Here is a 23198-nt window from a genome sequence, read left to right on the forward strand (position 1 = left end):
GTTGTAGCTGTACTGGAACAGCTTGGCTAGGGGTGCGGCATGTTCTGGAGCACAGGTCTTCAGTACTATTGCCGGAATATTGTCAGGGCCCATAGCTTTTGCAGTATCCAGTTTCTTCAGTCGTTTTTTGATATCACGCGGAGTGAATCGAATTGGCTGAAGTCTGGCATCTGTGATGCTGGGGACTTCAGGAGGAGGCCGAGATGGATCATCAACTCAGCTCTTCTGGCTGAAGATTGTCGCAAATACTTCAGCCTTATCTTTAGCACTGATGTGCTGGGCTCCCCCATCATTGAGGATGGGGATATTTGTGGAGCCACCTCCTCCAGTTAGTTGTTTAATTGTGCACCACCATTCACGGCTGGATGTGGCAGGACTGCAGAGCTTAGATCTGATCCGTTGGTTATGGGATCACTTAGCTCTGTCTATCACATGCTGCTTACACAGTTTGGTACACAGATAGTCCTGTGTTGTAGCTTCACCAGGTTGACACCTCATTTTGAGGTATGCCTGGTGCTGCTCCTGGCATGCCTTCCTGCACTCTTCATTGAACCAGGGTTGGTCTCCTGACTTGATGGTAATGCTAGAGTGGGGGATATGCCGGGCCATGAGGTTACAGATTGTGGTTGAGTACAATTCTGCTGCTGCTGATGGCCCACAGCGCCTCATGGATGCCCAGTTTTGCATTGCTAGATCTGTTCGAAATCTATCCCATTTAGCACAGTGATAGTGCCACACAACACGATGGATGGTATCCTCAATTTGAAGGCGGGACTTGGTCTCCACAAGGACTGTGCGGTGGTCACTCCTACCAATACAGTAACGGACAGAAGCATCTGCGGCAGGCAGATTGGTGAGGACGAGGTCAAGTATGTTTTTCCCTCTTGTTGGTTCCCCCACCACCTGCCACAGACCCAGTCTAGCAGCTATATCCTTTAGGACTCAGCCAGCTTGGTCAGTAGTGATGCTACCGAGCCACTCTTGGTGATGGACGTTGAAGTCCCCCACCCAGAGTACATTTTGTGCCCTTGCCACCCTCAGTGCTTCCTCCAAGTGCTGTTCAACATGGTGGAGTACTGAGTCATCAGCTGAGGGAGGGCGGTAGGTGGTAATCAGTAGGAGGTTACCTTGCCCATGTTTGACCTGATGTCATGAGACGTCATGGGGTCCGGAGTCGATGTTGAGGACTCCCAAGGAAATTCCCTCCCTACTGTATACCACTGTGCCACCACCTCTGCTGGGTCTATCCTGCCGGTGGGACAGGGCATACCCGGTGATGGTGATGGCAGTGTCTGGGACGTTGTCTGTAAGGTATGATTCCGTGAGTATGACTATGTCAGGTTGTTGCTTGACTAGTCTGTGGGACAGCTCTCCCAACTTTGCCACAAGCCCCCAGATGTTAGTGAGGAGGACTTTGCAGGGTCGACAGGGCTGGGTTTGCCGTAGTCATTTCCGGTGCCTAGGTCGATGCCAGGTCTTCCGTCCGGTTTCATTCCTTTTAATTGACTTCGTAGTGGTTAGGTACAACTGAGTGGCTTGCTAGGCCATTTCAGAGGGCATGTAAGAGTTAACCACATTGCTGAGTTAACCACATTGCTGTGGTTCTGGAGTCACATGTAGGCCAGACCAGGTAAGGACAGCAGATTTCCTTCCCTAAAGGACATTAGTGAATCAGGTGGGTTTTTACAACAATCGACAATGGTTTCATGGCCATCATTAGACTAGCTTTTAATTCCAGATTTATTAACTAAATTCAAATTCCACCTTCTGCTGTGGTGGGATTCGAACCCATGTCCTCAGAGAAATACCCTGGGTCTCTGTGTAACTAGTCTAGCAATAATACCACTACACAACCGCCTGCAACACACCCAGGCACGTTCCGGTGTAGATTTCAGTGTAGGCCAACGTAACGGGTGTTCAGAGCCTCTGTGTGAGGTCTGTTCAAGGCTCATTAACACATCGAAATGAAATAATTTAAATTAGGAACCTCAACCAATGTGACTCAAGCAATTCCTCAGTCACCCTAGCCACTCAAAATGGTCTTCTTACCTCTTCCATGCTGCCCCCCCCCAACCCCTCAACTTTCCTATCTCCCCTTCTTCTCCTCAGCAGACAAAATTGCCAATGCTCATCAGCAGTTGGAAATGCTTTTCTGACTAAGAGCACCCAAAATTGCTGCCCCTACTCCTCGTCCCCTCCAGTGCTCCTTGTGCACCATGAGCATATCGGTGATGCACAATTATCAGGCGGACATCAGCTGGAATAATGCCCTTTGGTCCTCATTTTCCACCCGCAGCTCACCGGCTCTACTCTGCAGAGGCTTTGCATTTAAAATTGAATCCCAGAAAAAACAGCTCTTCACCTTAACTGCCTCCAGTAGCCAACATCTACCCTTCAGTCCCGGAATGGGGCTTGAACCCTCAACCTTCCAACTCAGAGCCAAACTGCCATCATTACTTTGTCTATAAATGTGATTTAAGCATATTCTGAATTTTAAGTGCTTCCTCGTGCAAAATGTGCTCTACAGTATCAGCCGTGACTCAATAGTAACACTCTCCCCTCTGAATCAGAATGCCAGACTTTGGGCAAAAAAAATCAAGGCTGACAGTCCAATGCAGTACTGAGGGAGTGCTGCACTGTTGGAATTGCTGTATTTCAAGTAAATAGTAAACCAATGCCCTGTCTGCCATCTTAGGTGGACAGAAAAGATCCCTTGGCACCATTTTGATGAAGCGCGGAGGGTAAACCTAAATGTAAATACTTTAGTAGTGTTACGACTGAGTTGGGAGGAGTACGCTGTCGTAACAAAGCAAAGCATTAACACACAGATTCAAATATGAAAGTTCCCTTTTAAAATTCCCTACACACACACTCACATACACACATATACTGAAAAAAATACAGAAATTCTCTCTGCAGAGGTCTGTTACAAAAAAAAAGACAAAAAAAGAAATCTTTGGTCAAATACTTGCTAATTCTAGAAGAAAAAGGAGAAGATAGGGAAGGAAGTCAGTCGTCCCTTTTGGTCTGGTGTCTGGATATATGGTGACTGATCACTGAGATCTTTTCTAAAGCAGTTCTTTTCAGGTAGTGTTGAGGATTACTCTGGCAGGTTTTTCCAGCTTCTCAGGAAAGATGCAGCACCAAGGATTTTAGCTCTTCCACACTTGATGTTTGCAGAATTTCTTCATAGAGGTAGAGAAAGCTGAGCTTGATGGTTTATTTTTCCTTAGCAGGCAAAACACCAACTGTCTTCAAAACAGTTCATACCCCCAACTGAACTGAAAACAATACCCAAACAGAAAGTCAACCTCTTGACCTCCATAAACCTGACATGTGGCTTCTCTGTAAACATCTTCCCCAGGTCACCAAAGTTTCTGTTGTTTACTGAGCCCAAAGCACACGATTTCCAGCAAAGATTGTTTTCAAACAATATCTCAGTGTATTTCAGTGAACTGCCAACAATAAAGCAAAGTCCAGCATTTATGAAATCTTCAGCCTTCCAATGAATCCATCTCCACAATTTAGATGAGTCCTCAAAAATTACTTAACAAAAATATTGAAGCATCCTCATAACAGTAGCTTAAAAATTTGCAGAGCTAAGGAGAAAGATGCATGGGATGAATTGGTAGCTCTTACAGAGAGCTGACACAGGCATAATGGCCTCCTTATGTGCTATGAGTCTAAGGGAAAGGAACTTGCATTTAGATAGCACCTTCATGACCTCAAAATCCCAAAATGCTTTACAGCCAAGAAAATACTTCTGAAGTGCAGTCACTGTGGTAGGAAACATAGCAGCCAATTTGTGCCCAGTTCATAAAAGCAATATAATAACGACCAGATAATTTTGTTTTTATTATAATCTGTTTTAGTGATGTTTTTTGAGGGATAAATATTGGCCAGGATACTGGAGATAGCTCCCCTGCTCTTCTTTCAAATACTCCCTGAGATCTTTTATCCCCACTTGAAAGGGTACTCAGGACCTCGGTTTAACATCTCGTCTGAAAAACGGCACTTTTGACAGTGCAGCACTTCCTCAGTACTGTTCTGGAGTGTCAGCCTAGATTTTGTGCTCTCTCTGAAGTGGTACCCATAACTTTCTGGCCCAAAGACTAGCAACTGAGTCAAGGCTGACACTGTACAGCATGTTTTTCATGTCTTCCGTCTGCACATGTGAGTTCACGTTGACAAAATTGATGCTACCAGCTCAATAAGAACAAAACCGTTCAGTGGCCTCAGTAATGGATCATTAAATATGTTTCCTAAAATTCCACAAACACCACAAAATTACAGCAATCAATATTGTGCTTTTAAAATGACAAAAAAATGCTGGAACATAACAAATAGAAGTTCAACCTGCATCACATCTGTTATGTCCAAATAAACACTTTGAAATCGTCTGTCAAGGAATAACAATAGCAACACAAGAGACATCTTGGAGTCTAATTGCTAAAATGTGCTCAATCCCATCAGAGGGAATCTATTGTTCAGTTAACAACATGCAAATACCATACCTTGAAATGTCAAACAAAAATGACACGCTTGACCTTAGACATGATTACTAAGCAATTCCATTAATGAAGGGGAAAGCACTTTGCCTGAGACTCATCAGGAAATTAAAAGCACTGTCTATGATGGCAATTTTAAGGTAATTGATTTCCATATGTGATGTCCTGTTTTGCAATTTCTTAGGTCCCCAGAACTACATAAATTATTCTGTGACTTTCTGACATCTGCAGTAATCATTCCACATTTCCTGTTGCTGTTTTCAATAACAACTTTGTATTACATATGTCCTTCATGTCCACAATGAGTCATCTTTGTCCAATTCCATTGCATCCATCCCTAAGGCTATAAAACTCCCATAGGAGGTCAATGATAATAGATAGAACATTAGTGAAAGAAAAGAACATCAACCATCAAGCATGAGCTGCCCAGGGCCAAAATCCAAACTGTGTTACTGAGCAGCACAAAGACACTGGCCTTGAATTTATGCAAAGTTTTCCCAGTTTCCTGCAATCATTTCGGTGGGAGATCTGTGGAGACCTGGAGAACTAGAATAATTGATTTTAGTTGTTTTCATCATTTATCTGGGGCTTCTGCTGATCTCCCACAAGAGAATCCCCATGGAAATCCCAGGCAACTTCTTCTACAGGACCTCCTTTAGGGGCTATCATGTGAGTCAAGGGGTTTACATCAATAGATGTGGAAGTATGTCAGCTCCACAAGAGAGACCTGGTCATAAATTGGTAATGGTTATCATGGTTATGTTACTAGACTAATAATCCAGAGGCCTACATTAGTGATCTAGTAGATCACCACCAGCACTACCACTGTGGGCGGCACAGTGGCGCAGTGGTTAGCACTGCAGCCTCACAGCTCCAGCGACCGGGTTCAGTTTTTTTTTTAGAGATACAGCACTGAAACAGGCCCTTGGGCCCACCGAGTCTGTGCCGACCATCAACCACCCATTTATACTAATCCTACACTAATCCCATATTCCTACCACATCCCCACCTGTCCCTATATTCTCCTACCACCTACCTATACTAGGGGCAATTTATAATGGCCAATTTACCTATCAACCTGCAAGTCTTTTGGTGGTGGGAGGAAACCGGAGTACCCGGCGAAAACCCACGCAGACACAGGGAGAACTTGCAAACTCCACACAGGCAGTACCCAGAATTGAACCCGGGTCGCTGGAGCTGTGAGGCTGCGGTGCTAACCACTGCGCCACTGTGCCGCCCTGTTCTGGGTACTGCCTGTGTGGAGTTTGCAAGTTCTCCTTGTGTCTGCGTGGGTTTCCTCCCACAGCCAAAGACTTGCAGGTTGATAGGTAAATTGGCCATTATAAATTGCCCCTAGTGTAGATAGGTGGTAGGAGAATGGTGGGGATGTGATAGAGAATATGGGGTTAATGTAGGATTAGTATAAATGGGTGGTTGTTGGTCGGCACAGACTCGGTGGGCCGAAGGGCCTATTTCAGTGCTGTATCTATAAATAAAATGAGTTCAAATCCTGTCACAGCAGTTGGGAACTTAAATTCTTCAATAAATAAATCTGGAATTTAAAATAAAACCTAGCTTCAGTAATGGTGGCTATGTAATTACCAGATTGCTGTTAAAAAAAAAACACCTGGTTCACTAGTATCCTTTAGTAAATGAAACTTCTGTCCTTACCCAATCTGGTAATATATATGTTAACTCCAGACCCACAGAAATGTGTTTGATTCTGAACTTTCCCCCACCCCATGAAATGGCTTTGCAAGCTATTCAGTTGTCAAGAAGGTGGCTTCCTATCACCTTCTTAAAGGCAGTTCGGAATGAGCAATAAATGCTGACCTTGCCAATGACTCCCACATCTTGTGAAGGAATAAGTAAAATCAACATTCCCATTATTACCCCAATCAGCTGATGTATGCTTCCTTCATCCAGCTATTAACAACAGTCCATATGCCAGTGTGAAGTCTGGTAACAGCTAGCTGAATGCTGACATGCAGACCTGGATAATAATTTGCATTTGAACTGGGAACAGCTGAAAGAGCAAATTGACTCCCTGGCAGCCCTCTTGTTACCTGCTTTAAGATGTTACAACTCAGAGCTTACCTGAATTATTTGAAGGTCACTCTGTAAGGTTTCATGGGTTTATCATTCCTTTCACCTTTGGCTGAGCTGTACCAGCAAAGAAGAGTATCTATGTGCTCCCAAAGTTTAACAATTAGCATTCTATCAATCTATAAATTGAACTAAGTGCCAAAAATATATTCATTGACAAAATATAATTGATTCTGTATTAAATGTTTCAATTTTTCATAAATTGATCCAGAACTGCATGGAATTGTGATGGCAATGCAGAAGTTGTATTGAAGTACTTGCAATGCAAAAAGAATAATTCCTTTTACAATTAAGACCTTGCGTCTTGGTGAAAATAACTATGTTAATCTTAAATAGAATGGGCCTATATTCTCTGCTGTACAGCAAGAAGTGATCTCATTGAAATGTATATCATTTTTAGAGGGTTTGACAGGGTAGATGCTGAGAGGCTGTTTCCCATGGCTGGAGAGTCTAGAAATAAGGGTCATGGTGCCAGGATAAGGGGTCGCCCATTTAGCATTGAGACAAGGAGAAATGTCTTCACTCAGAGGGTTGATACCTAGAATCATAGATTCGTTACAGTGTAGAAGAAGGCCTTTCAACCCTTTGTATCCATACTGTCTCTCCTAAGGAGCAATTCACGTATTCCCACTCCTCCGCCCCCTCTCCACATCCCTGCATGTTCCTCCTTTTCAGATGTTTAAAATATTTAGAAAATGTAGAAAAATTTACAGCACAGAAGGGAGCCACTCTGCCCATCGTATCTATACTGGACGAAAAACGAGTCACCCATCCAAATCCCATTTTCCAGCACTTGGTCTGTATCCCCGGTGGTTAAGGGACTTGAGGTGCATATCCAGAAACCTTTTAAATGAGTTGAGGGTCTCTGCCTCTACTACACTTTCAGGCAGTGAGTTCCAGATCCCTACCACCCTCTGGGTGAAAGCATTTTTCCTTATCTCCCCTTTATTCCTTCTACCAACCAATTTAAATCTAAGCCCCCTAGTCACTGACCCCTCTGCTAAGGGAAATAGGTCCTTCCCATCCACTCTATCCAGGCTCCACACAACCATGTGGACCTCAATAAAATCTCCCCTCAGCCTCCTCTGTTCCACATAGATCAACCCCAGTGTTAGGACAAGGTGAGAAGGGATCTGGTCACTCTCAGTCTTAACCTGGTCTAATCATAACATGGTTTAATTTTAGAAACACCGTGTATTTAGCTTCCCTCAGTGAATCCTTGTTCACTGCTCCAATTGTAAGGCAAAGAAATCAAACAGGTTTCCTTAGATTTAAACAAGAAAAGTACAAGTTTATTAATCTTAAACCCTAATCCGGTTAACGACTACAAATATGAGAAGCGACCATGCTAGCATGCGTATGCGATAAACACACACGCAGATAGAGACAGAAAAAGTAGAAAAGAATAAAGGGGAAAAGTTTGAGGCAACATCACGATTATAATTACAGTCCTTTGAGTTCAATGTGGAGTCTTTGGTTGCAGGCTAATCCTGCAGCTTGTTGGGGCCCAGTTCACGCTTCAACTTGTTTTGATGTCGGAGTCTTTTCTCTCTTGAGGTTTACGTGTCTTCTGTGGGTCCGGTGGCTTGGGAGAATGCGAGAGACAGACAGCCAGGAGGGAGGCTTGCTTGTTCCAGCTTCAGTTGCAAACTCCCTTCCGAATTCAAACTGTCCTGTGTCTCATTCAAAAGCCTGGATCAGCCGGTTAGTCATGTGACTAACTAGTTCTGTCCTTGTGGATTGTATCATTTTAGCAGTCCCTGGAATGCGCTTCCTTACATTTTCAATGTCTGGTGATCAAAATCCATCTGGATTCATTGGCCCAGGGAGTAGTTCTTTGTCTCCACAAGCACTGTCTCTTAATATGCAAATGTCCTCCAGTCAAAGGTCTGGTGATCTCTTCAATAAGTCATTTCTTCACTCCAGAAACAGTTTAAAATCAATGTTCAATGAAATTAATATGCCTCATTCTTGGCAGCTGGGGTTCTGCATGGCACCAACCTATCCAATCTTTCCTCATAGCTCCAATTTTCCAGTCCTGGCAACATCCTCATAAATCTCCTCTGTACCCTCTCTAGTGCAATTACATCCTTTCTGTAATGAGGTGACCAGAACTGCACACAATACTCCAGTTGTGACCTAAATAGTGTTTTATATAGTTCCAGCTCTTACTTTCAAAGACTTGGCTAATAAGGGAATGTATTCCATTGTTGGAATTCTCTACCCCAGGGGGTTGTGGATGCTCAGTCATTGATTATATTCAAGACTGAGTTGATAGATTTTGGGCACTAAAGGAATCAACAGATTTTTTTTTATTCATTCATGGGATGTGGGCGACGTTGGCCAGGCCAGCATTCATTGCCCATCCCTAATTGCCCTTGAGAAGGTGGTGGTGAGCTGCCTTCTTGAACCGTGGGGTAGGTAGACCCACAGTGCTGTTAGGAAGGGAGTTCCAGGATTTTGACCCAGCGACAGTGAAGGAACGGCGATATAGTTCCAAGTCCGGATGGTGTGTGACTTGGAAGGGAACTAGCAGGTGGTGGTGTTCCCATGTATTTGCTGCCCTTGTCCTTCTAGTTGGTCGAGGTCGCGGGTTTGGAAGATATGATGCTAGTGCAGAAAATTGGAGCTGAGGACGAAGATCCGAGATGATTTTATTGGTGGAGCAGGCTCAAAGATTGTATGGCTTACCCCTGCTGCTTTTTCTTATATTCTTATGTTTGTATATAAGAACTTATGTACATAAATTTTACAATACAAGTCGATCGCCAATTTGCCTGCAATATTTATCTGATTTTTGAAGTAAAATTTATTTGTTCACTCACATATACTTATGTGCAATTTAAAAAAAATCCAATTGATATATAAATTCAAATGCTTCAGCACTTTACCGATTCAGTCTCCCAGGTTTCATTTTGACATCACATGTGACATTTTTTGTTCTGTGAGCCCTGATGACATTATTATCATTGTAATTAGTTTTCACATGTATGCCGATGACACTCAATTTTCCCTCCCTACACTTCTCTCAATTACTCCACTGTTTCTAAATTATCAGACTGCTTATCCAACATCCAGTATTGGATGAGCAGAAATTTCCTCTACTTAAATATTGTGAAAACTGAAGCCATTGTTTTCAGACCCTAGCTACTGATTCCATCCCTCTCCTGGCAACAGTCAGAGATTAAGCCAGTCTGTTCGCAACCTTGGTGCCAAATTTGACCCCAAGATGAGTTTCTGACCTTATATTCGTGCCATCACTAAGACCGCTTATTTCCAGTTCCGTAACTTCGCCCCTGTCTCAGCTCATCTTCTGCCCAAGATGCCTTTGTTATTTCTAGACTTGTCTATTACAACACATTCCTGGCTGGTCTCCCACATTCCACTCTCCACGGACTTGAGATTACCCAAACCTCTGCTGCTCATGTCTCAACTCACACCAAGTCCGATTCCCTTATTACCCTTGTGCTTGCTAAGCTACATTGGCTCCAGGTCAAGCAATGCCTTCACTTTGAAATTCTCATCTTTGTTTTCAAATCCCTCTATGGCCTCACCCCTTCCTATCTCTGTAATCTCCTCCAGCCCTACAACCCCCAAGATATCTGTGCTCCTCTTATTCTGCCCTCTATGCATCCCTGATTTTAATTGCTCCACCGTTGCCTAGGCCCTAAGCTCCCAAACACCCACCACCCACCCACCCACCCCCACACCTCTCCACCTTATTTTTCTCATTTAAGACACTCATTTAAACCTACCTCTTAGTGGAGGTGTCAACAACCAGGGGCATAGATTTAAGGTAAGGGGCAGGAGGATTAGAAGGGATTTGAGGAAAATTGTTTTCACCCAGAGGGTGGTTGGAATCTGGAACACACTGTCTGAAGGGGTGGTAGAGGCAGGAACTCTCATAGAAGTATTTAGATGAGCACTTGAAACGCCATAGCGAACAAGGCTATGGGCCAAGTGTTGGAAAATGGGATTAGAATAGATAGGCTTGATGGCCGGCGTGGACATGATGGGCTGAAGGGCCTGTTTCTGTGCTCTATAACTCTATGACTCTTTGACCAACCTAATATCTCCTTTTGAGGCTTAGTGTCGTACTTTGTTTTATGTTGCTCTTGTGAAGCACCTTGGGATGTTTTATTGCATTAATGCGCGATATAAATATGTTATTGTTGTTGTAAGGAGGGTGTCTTGGAAATGGTTCCGACAGGAAAGCTATTTCCTCTAAATAAAGGACGCACATATATCCATGTCCAATATGTTCATAGAATAAAGCAATACTGCAATGCAGATGCATAAAGGTTTTGTTCTACATAACATAGAGTGCTTTTGGACTACAGATGCACCCTATATTAACATCACATTGATTCAGAAAGTATAAATCCAGGTCAATGCTCATCCCACTGGTACAATTTTGGTGAGATGGTGGCATAGTGGTAATGTATTGAACTAGTAATCCAGAGGCCCAGGCTAATGCCCTATGGACACAGGATCAAATCCCACCATGGCAGCTGGTGGAATTTAAATACAATTAATTAATAAATTCAATTAATAAATTAATAAAAATCTGGAATTGAAAGCTAGTCTCAGTAATGGTGTCATGAAACTATCATCAATTGTTGTAAAAACCCATCTGATTCAATAATGCCCTTCAGGGAAGGAAATCTGCCGTCCTTACCTGGTCTGGCCTACATGTGACTCCAATTCCACAGCAATGTGGTTGACTGTTAACAGCCCTCTGAAATGGCCCAGCAAACCATTCAGTTTTCAAGGGCAATTAGGGACGGGCCACAAATACTGGCCCTACCAGCGACGCCCACATCCCATGAAAGAATTTTTTAAAAGACATTGAGCAGCCTAACTTTAGTTACCCCTAAAGACTATGTAATTAAAAAAAAATACTTTTATTAAATATTCACTTTTCACAGCCTCAGGACATGCCAAAGCACTTTGCAGCCAATTAAGTTCTTTAGAAGTGTCATCACTGTTGTAACGCTGGAAACGTAAAGTTCCCAAAATTTGTTTTTAAATGTTTTACGGCCAGTGATTTTTGGTTGACTTCTTCCAGACTGGGAAAGCCTGCATGTGTCCAGCTACTGCCAGCAAGTGAAATGGCTGCTGTACATCTCTCTTGGCTGCTTCAGGATGCTTTATTGCATCAAATGAATGAAACTGACAGCATCTATAAGGAAACTAATAACATTTTCATTCAAGAAGACAAAGTATTTACTATTGTACTTCATATAAATGTACGGCTGAGCCTAGAGTGCAGTAAAATTACAAGCAGTCAACTTCTGCCATTGTAAATGTGTGGAAACGTACTGTTATAAGGGTTTCCAGTATTTTGTTAAAACTTGAGAATCTATATTTTAAAATCTGACAAAGGATTTCATGGATGCTGGAATCTGGAAGAAGCTAATCTTTGAGTGTTTTTCTCAAAAGGAAGGTCAACAGAAGGTTGGCCAGTAAACAAATCTTACTGGAAGGCATCTGATTTCAAGCAAACACTTATAACCTGAAGGGACAGATGTTTACAAGAAAATGACAGACCATGATTTATTGCTGTCACAAGATTGCTTCTGAACAGTTTTGTTTCACTTTGAACTGTTAAGAAAGCCAGTTGGTTTTGGTCAAGAACAGAAAGAAGTTTGCTTCCTGACCAGTCAGGAGAACAGAAGAAGACCCTGCTTATCTTTCTCTTGAAAAGTAAAATCCTGTATCAAGTTGTACTGTTATCTGTCTCTGTGAAGACATTCTGCATCTTTGAAGGAACTTTGCCTCGAATCTGATTGACGGTTTCAGTAAGTGGGAAAATTTAAATATATGTGGCGACCTGTGGAGAAGTGGGACTGAATTAACAGTGCACTCCTCCCACCTCGGTCGTAACAGTACGATTGATGAAGAATGTCTAATATGAACCTATTTAAATTCATGTAGGTTGGGCAAAATCAGCAACTTTTTAAGTTCAATGGTCATGATATTAATGCAAACATTGGACGTAGTTCTGAGAAGGTTCACTAATTTGATCACTGGTATGAAGGGGTTGTCTTATGAGGAAAAGTTGGGCAGGTTGAGCCTATACTCATTGGTGATTAGAAGGATGAGAGGTGATCTTATTGGAACATATATTCTGAGGGGGTTTTGCAGAGTAGATGCTGAGAGGATGTTTCCCCTCATGGAAGAATCTAGAATTAGGGGGCACAGTTTCAAAATAAGGTGTCTCCCTTTTAAGATGGAGATGAGGAGGAATTTCTTCTCTCAGAGGGTCATTAATCTTTGGAATTCTCTACTCCAGAGAGCAGTGGAGACTGGGTCATTGAATATATACAAGGCTGAGCTAGACAGATTTTTGATCTACAAGGGATGGGGGGAGGGGGGGCAGGCAGGAAAATGGAGCTAAGGCCACAATCAGATCAGTCATGATCTTATTGAATGGCGGAGCAGGTTCGAGGGGCTGAATGGCCTAATCCTGCTCCTATTTCTGATGTTCTTATATTCTCATTAGGTTTCGAGGCATTGTGGGGGTTGGAGTGGGGGTGGGGGGGAATTGCATGTGCGAAACCTGGTAGTAAACTCAAATTCTCTGATTTCGACTTGATTGAATCATTACATTTTTCCTTTTGGGTTTGGCATCACCGAGCTGCATAGCAGGTGTGATGCACGCCTGTGTGATGCAATCTGAAATCCACTACTTAAAGGGCCAATGCAGAAATGGAATTTGGAGGAGCCAAGAGGTATTTAGCATGGATTTGCGAACAGCAAGACCAGCACTTAGGTTCAGTGATGCTTCCCTTGAATTACTGCTGGACATAATCAGGAGTAGGAGTCACATACTTTTTCCCAGCAATGGGGAAGTAAGCTGTGGCTGTCAACAAGAAGGTATAGTTGGAGGTGGCTAAGGCGGTGAGCAGCACAAGCATTGTGGACCGGTCTTGGATGCAGTGCGGGAAGCAGCTTAATGACCTAATCCCATCAGGGAAATTGAGTACAATTGCTGATTCACCTACATCCTTTGGTGTACAAACCCACCTCCTTTCACCGCGCCTCACCCCCACCAACTTTAAACACTCCCAGGAACTGCCGCTATCACCTTTGTATAACGGGCGAGTTTCCTGAGCCCCGGAAAACTCAAGTTAAATTAAAATCCCTATTTAAGTCATTAGAAAATTGCTACATTATCAAGTCCTAATGATCGCAAAGCCTGTCCTAATGATTGACCCATCTCCGGCGTGCAGGTTACCCACACATAGCCAAACACATCTCCACTAAACACGAACGTGGACATGTTGGAGGTAGGTTGGGGTCATGTGTGAAATGTCTGCTATTTTTACATCCTACCCACCCCCAACCCACTCATAGATTAAAACTCCCCCCTGTGTTCAATTAACCTCTTTATTATTGTCCTTCAATGTTTTTGATAATCTAAGCATCAGTTCGGGATAATTTTTTGTAGGCTGTATAGGATGCGGTTAGGTGGTTAAGAGATTCGACTAACATTCACAAGGTCCCAATTAGTCCAACTTTCCAACAGTGATTACTGCTATGAAAAAAGAGGCCACAAAATGTAGGCCTTATTACCATTGTGCAATTATGGCAATGTGATCCCTCACCAGAATTCCCATTTGTAGGAGAAAAAATACTATGTTGCACCTATCTTTAAGAAACTTACTTAAACAAATTAGGCCCTATTATCCAGGGTGAAGGACCATCCATGGTATTCCACTCATCCATTTGAAGTTGGCAGGCATATGACCACTTAGTAGTTAAAGCGTTTGTTTTGCTTTGCATTTCCAGGATAATTTCACTGCATTCTGCTCCATAGTTTTGGTGCAAATTCTGACATTGTTCCATTTTTGTTTTTTTGGTAGGATAAAAAAGGAAGACTTGCATTTATCATTTATATCAAACTTTTCACAACCACCAGATATCATAAAGCATTTTACAGCCAATGAAGTACTATTTGAAGTATAGTCACTGTAGTAATATAAGAAACATGGCAGCCAAATTATGCACAGCAAGCTCCCACAAACAGCAATGGGATAATGACAAGATAACCTGTTTCTGTGATGTTGATTGAGGGTTAAATATTCAGCAGGACACCAGGGATAACTTCCCTGCTCATCTTTGAAATAATGCTATGAATTTTTTTTATCTGAGAAGCCAGGGAGACAGTTTAACATCACATCCAAAATGCAGCACCCCCTCCCTACTGAACTGGATTGGGACTTGAACCCACAACCTTCTTCCTCAGAGACAAGAGTGCTACCAACTGTGCCACAGAATTTCCCTTTGTTATTTAAATAGTATCATAGTAAGTGGCAAGGTTGGCATTTCTTTTAACATTCTGAATGGTGCGGAAAAATGTTCATGAGATGCCCCCAAATGCAGGTGCAACAAATATTTTTCTTTCTGCATCTGTCATAATCTTGGGGACCTACATTTGTAGGCCTCTCCTCCCACCTGGACATGTCAAAGAGCAGTCTTCACTGTTTCCACTTTACAAGACATGCTGTCATAGCATTTTACCATATGCCGCAGGAGAACCTGTAGACAACATCTGGTAAGAGGTCAACTCCCACTGCAGAAGTGAAGGTTACCACTGCATGAAGCTCCTCCCAAATCACCTAAGGAAAATGCCTCGATCAGGAAGTCTGGAGTGCAAGAATCAAGCAACTGACAACTGCCATGTTTGCAAGTTGGCAACATTTCCATCAGGTAGACACGGCACAGAACTGGCATGGGTGATAGGTTTCTCCTTAATGCAAGATGACACAGATGGCACCGTGTGGGCATGATGTTGGTCCTGTAGTTTACAGGCAAAGAAAGGATTTGTGCTCAATTAATGTTTGGATAGCATCTGACCACAGAAACATCAGAGCACTTGGAGAACAGTGGTAGAATCAGACAGAGTCAGCATGAATTTATGAAAGGGAAATCATGCTTGACAAATCTACTAGAATTCTTTGAGGACGTAACTAGTAGAGTTGATTAGGGGGAGCCAGTGGATGTGGTTTATTTGGACTTTCAAAAGGCTTTCGACAAAGTCCAACATAAAAGGTTAACGTGTAAAATTAAAGCGCATGGGATTGGGGGTAGTGTATTGCGATGGATAGAAAATTGGTTGGCGGACAGGAAGCAAAGAGTAGGGATAAATGGGTCTTTTTCCGAGTGGCAGGCAGTGACTAGTGGGGTACCACAGGGATCGGTGCTCGGACCCCAGCTATTCACAATATACATTCATGATTTAGATGAGGGAACTAAATGTAATATCTCCAAATTTGCAGATGACACAAAACTGGGTGGGAGGGTGAGTTGTGAGGAGGATGCAGAGAGGCTTCAGAGTGATTTGGACAAGTTGAGTGAGTGGGCTAATGCATCGCAGATGCAGTATAATGTGGATAAATGTGAGGTTATCCACTTTGGTAGCAAAAACAGGACGGCAGATTATTATCTGAATGGCTATAAACGGAGAGAGGGGAATATGCAGCGAGACCTGGGTGTTCTCGTACACCAGTCGCTGAAGGTAAGCATGCAGGTCCAACAGGCAGTAAAAAAGGCAAATGGTATGTTGGCCTTCATAGTGAGAGGATTTGAGTACAGAAGCAGGGATGTCTTGCTGCAATTATACAGGGCCTTGGTGAGGCCACACCTGGAATATTGTGTGCAGTTTTGGTCTCCTTATCTGAGGAAGGATGTTCTTGCTATAGAGGGAGTGCAGCGAAGGTTTACCAGACTGATTCCTGGGATGGTGGGACTGAGGAGAGATTGAGTCAGTTAGGATTATATTCACTGGAGTTCAGAAGAGTGAAGGAGGATCTCATAGAAACCTATAAAATTCTATCAGTCCTGGGTGTCAGTGCAAGCTCTCAGAGGCACCATCAATGTTTTTAAAGAGTTACGCCTTTGTTGCATGGAAGTTCCCTGGAAAGGATAGGTTAACAATGTACATCATTTCTACACTCAAATTTCACCAGAGCTGCACCAAAAATTTAAAATTAACTACACCAGGAAACTTGTCTGTTAATCTCTTTGATGGTGAATGGTATAACTGTCCAGCATAAGTACAGTATAATTGACATCAAGGAAATTCAGGGCTTTTAGCTTTAGTAGGGAACAGACAGAGTGACATAAAAGCTTCAAATAAATTATAAATTAAAAAAGAAAGAAAGTCTTCCATTTATATCGCGCTTCTCATGATCAGTGGATGTCTCAAAGTGCTTTACAGCCAATGAAGTACTTTTGAAATGTAGCCACTGTTGCAATGTGGGAAATACAGCAGTCAATCGACACACGACAAACACCCACAAAGAGATGGTAATGACCAGATAATCTGTTTTTGTAATGTTAATTAAGGGATAAATATAGGCCAGGCCATTGGGAATAACTGCTCTTCTTTGAAATAATGTCAAGTTTAACTGTCGCCATTTAAAAATATATTGTGGTTGCCTTTTAATAATTATCTCAGGTCGAGCACTTCCGCGATGACAGCCAGAACCATGAGCAATATTCCTTTGAAACCAATAGATCAGTTAAAATTGGCTGTTACAATATGCAGTTGAGTAAACATGTTGATACTGAGGTGACAGAGGTTGAGCATTATAGTGATAGCTGAGCAGGCTATTATAAAATACCTTTTTTTTCATGCAGCATTCACTTGAGAAAGACTATACACACCTTGTTACTTTCTGCTATGGAAGTGAAAATGTAATAGCAGCAGGCAATAAAAGTGTTTTATCAATACAATGCATGTTATTAGTCATGCAGTAGGTTTTTTCCAGAGTTTCAGTGCAAGAGCTGAATTTCCATCATATTTAACCAGAAGTCAGATCTCCATTTGCTGGTCTTATTTTATTTTATTTTGTATTATATCTTAGCCATTATATTCATAAATGATAAGATGATATTTGTATTTCCTACAAGTATGAACAGCGAGCATTTCAAAAGTCTATAAATAATTTTTTTCCTATTCAGTTGAAGCATAAACGTTTTCCAGAATTGTATTGTTCTCCAATCTATAAAAGCACATTACTAGCTGTAAAACGTATACTGATCTACAGCACTTTAAAAGAACCACTGGCCAGAATTATTTTCCAGACATAAAACATTATTTCAATGAGAGCAATGTAAAATGTGGTTTATTTTTTTTAACAATATCATGCAGGCCCCCACCTGCCAAACATGAGGCATATAAATTTTGCCACATGGACACTAAACTTCAAACTTTATTGTTGAAATGAAGAAAGGACTTGCTCTAGAAAATTGCCAGATCTTGGTTCGAAAGATATTTGCATATTAACAGACAGTGCTTGGAAAGGACAAAGGACCATTCCCTGACGCATTCAACCCACAATGGACTTTTGATCACCAGACGTTGAAGGTGGGGGACCTCACATTCCAGGCTGAATACACTAATGGGCATGGTCAAACCAGTAGTCACATGACTAAACTGCTGGGCAACCTGAGTTTTTGAATTTGTGCAAACAGTTTGGGCAGAATGCTCCTGGACTGAGAAGATCTCTCCTGGCTCTCTCACCACAGCCTCTCCTGTCTGCCTGCTCCCATCTCTTTCTCACAAGCCTCTAAATCTACTAAAGACACATGAACCCCAAGAGAGAAAATCTCCTACAGCGAACAAGGTTTATGAAGAATACTGGGCCCCAACTAAAAGAAAGATCTACCTACAATCAAGGACTCTACAGTAAGCTCGAAGAAATGTAACAACAACTCTTCAGATATTGCCTTGAACTTTTCCACTTTATTTTTCTTCTGCTCTTTTCTGCCTCTATTTGCATGTGTGTATCGCATGTACGTGGGCACGTCGTGTATCCATAGGTGTTAACCGAATTAGAGTTTAAGTTTAATAAATTTCAGCTTTTTTTCTTTAAACCTAAGAAAGCCTGTTTGTGCTGATTTCTTTGCCTTATAATTGGAATGCAGTGAACAAGGCTTCACTAAGGGGGAGCTAAAAAAAAAAGCAGTGCGTTAAAATTAAACCCTGTTACAGTAAGACCAGGTGACGGCTGAAAGGGAACCCTAGACCTCTTTCTCACCTGGTCATAACAACAGTAACACATTACAAGTGTCCCCAATTAGGCATCAGAAGAGGGGAAAAAATCATGTTCTGCTGCAAACCACACAAAACACTTACAATGGCCCCAACATAACAGGGAGGTTGAGAGGATGTAGAGGAGCCCAGAAGTGTGAAGAAGTTCTGCCAATCTATATTTATCATGGAGCTGTTATAAATGGCAACTTGTCATATACAGTGTGGAATATTTCAAGTTATAATGTTTCAAGAATCGTCAAAGGCTATTATATGCCACAAGACCTTCCCTTTTTGATAGTTTATCACCTTCTCACCATTCAGAGTAAGGGGGCAAATGAGTGGCTGAAATGAGTGGTTGAGTATAAAGTATGCCTATTGACATGGTAGCGCTTTAACTGGTAGTTGTTCTTGCAAGCACTGGTTAGACTGGTTTCAATGAGATTCCAACTATCAACTGGATAAGAAAGTATTCTTACCCTTTGATTAGTTGTGTTGAAAATGGTACACCAGTGTTTCAATTGGTTGATGGGTCCAACTAATGGGTTTAAGTACATTAGAGAAGTGAGAGGTAGTCCAGTTACCAGAGACTAGTAGTGTGAGAAGGCAGCTATGTGAGAGGAGAGTGCTGGGTGTGACTTTTAGTCATGTTAGTGTCCCAGTTTGTGTTTTCCAGCTGTACTGTGGAAGTGATTGCCAGATGGGACTAGCATGATGTGGTAATTTCTGGAAACAGTCTAGCTTAACCCCAGGTGCAAAGAGCATCTTTATGTGGAATGCAGCTTGTCACCTGATAGTTAGAGATGAGTGAATCAGAAGAATGAAGTGATTTAACAATTCCTTTTGAAGGAAAGGGGAAGTAGAACTTTAGTAAAAGCAGTGCAGGAAACTGAAGATGTTGTGTGTTTATGATCAAAACAAGAATGGTGACACCAAGGAGGGTGATTACAAGTGATATTATGGGCTGCATTTTGAGTAGGAGGTGGGGTACTGGGCTGAAAAGGCAGGGGGATCTCTGCCTGTGCATTTTTGTGGCCCCTGGGGTGAACCTCTGGTGTTTTTCAATTAAAGATTCATTAGTGAGCTGGGATCCCTGTCCCTTTTTAAAAATGGGGATTTTGCCTCTGTTCTACTGGCCAATCAGAGGGCTGTCAGCACCACTGGGAGTGGTGGCCACTACTGGTACTGCAGAGGCCTCAGACCCAGGCCCAGTGCTGGAATCCCAGACACTGTGGGGTGGAGACTGCCACTGCAACCCTCCACACCCCACCCCACCCCACCCCACCCCACCCCAGTGGTGGTGGGATCAGGCTCTTAATTGGCCTCTTAAGGGTCTTAAATTGACCTCTGAATTGACCTATCCTGCCCTGGGAAGATTGCTAGGTGATGGGCCTGCTGCCCACACCCACCCACCACCTGTTGTAATACTGTGCCCACCCTGCCTCCTTCCCTGTGCCGGGGGCCCAAAAGATCCCTGTTGACCTGTCAGCTGTGGTTTCAAGCCTGTCTCCACCTCTCCAAGGATGCTGTTACGTGGATTGATGGGCAATTTACTGTGGTGTGGCATATAAGATAACTCTCCATGATCTAAAACTGCATTGTCTCGTCCTCAGCAGCTGTCAAATGTGTTTGCAGGACAACTCTGTCAATCGCCTGCATGTTGGTTATACTTTACCTTTTATTTTTGTCTTTTGGGGAAAAAAAAAATCCCTGGCTCTTGTAACCTTTGGATGAAGAAAACATTGCAGGAAGATGTTCACTTTTATGGTTCCCTAACCCTCAATCTGTTGGAGTACATTCACCACATGGACGGCAACTCAGAATGAGCAGTAAATGCTGGCCTTGCCAGTGAAGTCCATAATCCTGAGAGTTAACTTTTTTTTTAAAAAAAAGCCTCTTCCCAATAACACTTGGATGTCTTTTTGATCAATTGATACTTTCTTGCAATAGCTTTCCCTGGCAACTTCTTCTGTAATGTTAAGATTTGGATCTAAATTTAGTCTAGCTTCCTTTCTTATCTCTTATGTGTAAATGAACAATGAAATTAATCTATCATAGTCATGTGGAAAGTTTGAGAAATGTCAATCCTTAAAAAATTCAAATGAATGATCTCAAGGTCTTCCTGTTTCCCAAAGGAAAACTTTCAACCTGCTTAAGCATTCTTCATAACTTAAATTCTTGACATCTGAAGTGACCTTTTATTACTTGTTTGTGTATCCTTATGGGGACAATAATATCCTTCTGTTGATTAAACCTAATCAGAATAATCCAGAGGGGGCTCGGAACAATGTCCTATGCAACAACAATACATTTTAAAACAAATTATATTCTATCTCTTTATTAATACAATGCAGTGCCTAATTTGTCAATTTTACCTCAGCTGTGCCAAGCATTCTGCCCATCAGTTTATCCAATAAAATCCCCAAATCTCTTTCCTGATCAGCACTCACTCTGGTGCATTACATTAGAAATCTAATTATAGACAGTATTGAGACAACAGAGGTAAGGTTGAAGCATAGCAGGACGAGCCAGGACAAAATAGAAGACAGAAGAGAATTATATCTAAACAAGAAAGAGAATAGGGTGTGGCTGAGGCAGAACAAAAATTTATTTTTAACTGAAATTAGTTTGTGCTATTTTATTGTATAAAAAGCTGCATCAAATCTCACTTGGACAGATTAAAAATGACAGTTGATTTCCATTTGTCTGAGAGCAAAACAGCAGAAACTCTGGACTGGATTTTACCAGCTGTCGGGAGACAGGTTGGGAGGTGGGAGACCAGGTAAATGGCAACGGGTGGGGAGCCCAATGTCTTCCCACCACTACGGGATATTATCAGCAACAGAAACCTTAGAGGTGCAGTTAGCTAAGCCAACGATTGGCCACTCCCACCCCTGCTGGCATTTTACCAGCGTCTGGAGGGGCCGCTGCCGCGTGGGAAGACCGTCCGGTAAACCTTCCTTTGTGACTGCTCCATGGCCCACAGACAGGCCCCCAGGCTGCAATAGCTGCTGCTGGACGGTGTACCTACCACCCCACCTATCCCCGATTGCCAGAGCCTGCCTACCTAGCTGGCTGGCTGCAACCTGATTTTAAAAAAAACTTATCTAGCCTTCCAGGGTATCTGAACGTGGGGGCGCCCTCTTCTACCCGCAGTCTCAGCAGAGGCTACCTCTATTGGTGGTGCTTCCAAGGTTGCAGGCCCTCTGATTGGTCTGAGAGGTGAGCCACTGTCCTCAATTGGGCGGTGGTCCCAGCAGTGGCCTTTTAATTGGTCGCTACTGGTAAAATGCGGCCCAGGGTCTACTTTCAGTCCTGGCGGCGAGATTACATACCTTTTTGAAAATTCTAGCCTCTATTTTTAAAGGACCTTTTATTTGAAAAGAACTGCTGCAAAAAGAAATTCTCATCCTCCAGAACAGATGGTTATCAACCACCATCTAACAGAATTCCCTGGTAGCACACAAACTGTCCACATTTTAAGACAAAGCACCAAATCACAACTCTTTCATTGAAAGGACAGGTTGGAAGACGGCCTTGCTTATTCACTGCAACTTTGACTACTTCCATCGCAGAATTTATTGCCCATATCTAGTAGTTCTCTCTATAGTATCCTCATTGTCCAAGGATTGCTAATCATGGCTTATACCATGAAAACACTATGTGGCACGACGAGGAGGCAGGCCCCAATAGCTACCTCAGCCAGCAGGGGGATTGACTCCATGGCATTATCCTGTACCACACTCTAGCCATCTAAGCTAACGGACCCCCTACTGAGGGTCTTTAAAAGTCAATCATGCAATGTGGAACTGGATTCACATGTGAGCCATACTGGGTAAAGGTAGCATGTCGCTACCATGAAGGACCTCAGCAAGCATGTTGGATTTTCACAACAATCTAGCAAGTTTGTTTTGTGTTTTTTCTTCTATTCCAGTCCATGTATAGCCACATTTAGTGAATTCAATTTTACAATTTTCCCTGTGAACTAATGACGTAATAGGTGGCTGGTCCTGTTCTGTAATCACTGGGCTATCATTCTCATTTAATAAATGACCTTCAAGTTCCAAAAGGGAGAATTGCTTCTGCCTTAAAAAAAAAAGCTATGTCCAAGCTAACAATTTGTCAAAATGTCACCGAAGAAGCAAATTTAACCTGCAGTGCACCCTAAGCAAAAATCAACTGGCGACAAAATATTATGATTAAGTTCTACTTTCTTTTTCATCAGAAGCAGATAGGAAAAAAACTATTGAATATTGAAAATGAATCAGTTTGATTTTTGTAAAGGATATTATTGCATAGTCTTTCCTGTGTTTTCCTTCCACAGCTGTGTTTTGAGTGTATCTCAGTATTGTTTTGAATCTGGTCTTGGTAATAGCAATGTATATCATTCCATAAAGGTCCACATAATTTGCTGACTTTAACACGATAGTGATAGTTTATAAAACTGAGGATAAAGATTTGTAATTAATTACAGCAACAAGCACAAAAAGACTCGACAATAGACGGTCAGAAATGAGACATAAATTGTTTAACTTGACATA

General features: G+C 42.3%; 1 protein-coding gene across 1 annotated transcript in view; it reads right to left on the reverse strand.

The window, feature by feature from the left end:
- Positions 1-23198, reverse strand: part of LOC137371883 (contactin-associated protein-like 5) — a gene marked incomplete at its 5' end in the record, with an annotated part of 700863 nt that overhangs the window by 662099 nt on the left and 15566 nt on the right. The window lies entirely within an intron of this gene.

This window comes from Heterodontus francisci, chromosome 7 (genome assembly GCF_036365525.1).
Source record: "Heterodontus francisci isolate sHetFra1 chromosome 7, sHetFra1.hap1, whole genome shotgun sequence".
Lineage (NCBI taxonomy): Eukaryota > Metazoa > Chordata > Chondrichthyes > Heterodontiformes > Heterodontidae > Heterodontus > Heterodontus francisci.